Source organism: Sorex araneus, chromosome 4, assembly GCF_027595985.1.
Source record: "Sorex araneus isolate mSorAra2 chromosome 4, mSorAra2.pri, whole genome shotgun sequence".
NCBI lineage: Eukaryota > Metazoa > Chordata > Mammalia > Eulipotyphla > Soricidae > Sorex > Sorex araneus.
This window is the reverse complement of record NC_073305.1, coordinates 166,036,504-166,039,089: the sequence shown is the minus strand read 5'-3', so window position 1 is coordinate 166,039,089 and position 2,586 is coordinate 166,036,504. Positions and strand designations below refer to the sequence as shown.

The 2,586-nt window shown below is 39.9% G+C and overlaps 1 pseudogene; it reads left to right on the top strand.

Moving 5' to 3' along the window:
- The first annotated feature begins 206 nt into the window (after nt 1–206).
- On the top strand, nt 207–564 carry LOC129404377 (60S ribosomal protein L34-like; annotated as a pseudogene).
- Nucleotides 565–2,586: the final 2,022 nt, after the last annotated feature.

Below are 2,586 nucleotides of genomic sequence, written 5' to 3'. Positions count from 1 at the left end.
GCAGAGGTCAGACAGACAGCTCAACAGACTGAGTACATGCTTTCCATGGGAGAGGTCTGGGTTCCATGCTAGGTACTGCAGTGCTGAGAGATCCTGAACATGAACTCAGAATAGCCCCACTCTGTGCTCAGTTCAGCCCCCAAAGTAATACCAAATTAAAAATGAAAGATGGATCTTCTCTAGGACAGTGTCTAGAGGCATTCAGAATGGTCCAGCATTTAGCATACTGTCATGTGCTCCCCTACAATACAACTCCAACAAAGCTACTCTGTTTGGAACAACTGGAAGTAGAACTGATTGCCTTCAGACCCAAAAGTTAGGGAAGGCACCCAAATCTGCATGTGGTGTGTGCCTCGGCTGACTTGAGTCCAGACCAGGACACTCAAAGTCCTTAAGAGACTTTTGGGGAAAAAAAAAAAAAAACATGTCAGCAGGGCCTATGGTGGTTCCATGTGTGCTAAACATGTCCGAGACAGGATCAAGCAAGCTTTTCTTATTGAGGAGCAGAAAATCATTATGATAGTGCTGAAGGCACAAGCACAGAGTCAGGGAACAAAATCTTAAAATGAAGCTATTTGAAATGAAGCTATACAGCAGGCAGGGAGTTTGCCTTGCAGGCAACTGACCTGGGTTTGATCCCTGGCATCTCGTATGGTCCCCTATCGCCCCTAGAAGTGATCCCTGAGCGTGGAGCCAGTATTAAGCCCTGAGCACTGCCAGGCATGGCCCTACAAACAAAAACTTAAATTCATCATCATCATCATCATCATCATCATCATCATCATCATCATCATCATCATCAAAGGCTAATTCTGTTAAAAATAAAAAGAAAGTCCAGGAGGGGTGGTTTGAGGGAGATAGATTAAGAGCTCAGAAAAGACTAATACCCAAGGATAGTAGTTTATAATACCAGGAGGTTGGCTCCATGGCTTGGAAGCTAGCCTCACATTGGGGGAAAGTCATCCCAGATAGAGAAGGGAACGCCAAGTAAAATGTGATTGGAAATCCCGAGCGGGGAGGGAGATGCACACTGAAAGTAGACTAGAGACTGTACATCATGGCCACTCAATACCCCTATTGCAAACCACGACACCCAAAAGGAGAGAGAGAACAAATTGGAATGCTCTGCCACAGAGGCGGAGTGTGGTGGGGGGGATAGGACAGGGGGGTGGGAGGGATACTGGGTTAATAAGTGGTAGAGAATGGACACTGGTGGAGGGATGGGCTCTCGAACATTGCATGAGGGTAAAACAAGCATGAAAATGTGTGAATCTGTAACTGTACCCTCACTGTGACTCACTAATTAAAAATCAATAAATTATAAAAAAAAACCCTGCAAAATAAATAAATGTAGCAGTCAAAAAAATAAAAAAATTAAAAGGGGACATAAAAAAAAGAGCTCAGAAGACTGATGTGCACGCTTTGCATGTGAGAGGCCCAAGTTCAATTCCCAGTACTACATAGTTGAGGATCAATAGAAAGAGTTATACAGAGAGTGACTCCCATGCTCCTTGCAAGCACCAGGATAAAAGTTGCACCCAAGGACTACTGGATGTGAACTCAAATCTAAAAGGAGAGAAAATGAAAGGTTGTTATTTTCATTCATACTAGAAATTGAATACAAACAGCAGTACATTTAACCGAAAGTGCTCAGAACAACTCACTGTCTTACATAATCTCAGAATCTACCTTTTTAGGTCAAATAGACAGAAGACAACAATCTAAAAGCAGTCCATTACTGCAGCTATAAGAATATAAAAATTGGACCCAGAAGATAAGTGTTTTTTAAAAAAAAGGAGATTGGTCCCGTTAAGAGCTAACAAAGTGCATATATTGAATCTGAGACATCTTTGCACTGAAGTGGCTGATCATTGGAGTTTTGTCTACAGTAAAGACAGAATGAGAAGTTCTAGACTGAAACTGCCAGCTAGGAATGAAAATTATAAATTTAAGTTGGATGGAAAGAAATATTTTGAAGTAGAATGTGTGGTCAGACAGTGGTTTGGGTTATTATGGTAAATTATGGAAACCCAGTTATGAACAGCTTTATAAAGGTCTATCTCACAGTGATTCACTAAAAAAAAAAATTAAAGCATAGCAGAAGTTGTTGAATTCTTTAGCTACCATGCAGGGAAAAGGAAGAGGCACTCCTTTAGACCATGTGCCATTAATCCATGAAAACAGGAATAAAGCCAAGTTTTAATGAAAACTCATACAGCTTTGTTCTTGTTTCCCTGTAATTCATATAGTAAATAAGTGAAACCCTGCATATAAGAAATGTCTTTATCAATGTAAAGATCTGAAATAATTTCTCTGGAGGAAGAACAGCATTTCACGAACTTCCTGGGGCAACAGGAAGTAAATACACATAAAAACAACTGCCAGATTGAAAAGTCATTCCTCTGACCTCTTGTAAATCGAAACTACTACTTATAATAAGAATGTTCTTGCAATTTCCCAAAAGGATGCATTATTTACCTACTGAGGAAAAATTAACTGGACATGAAAATAGATTTCCCATTTATGTAAACTACTGTATTCCTAGATATGTATTTTATTGTTAATCATTAGTTGTAAAGAAATTAG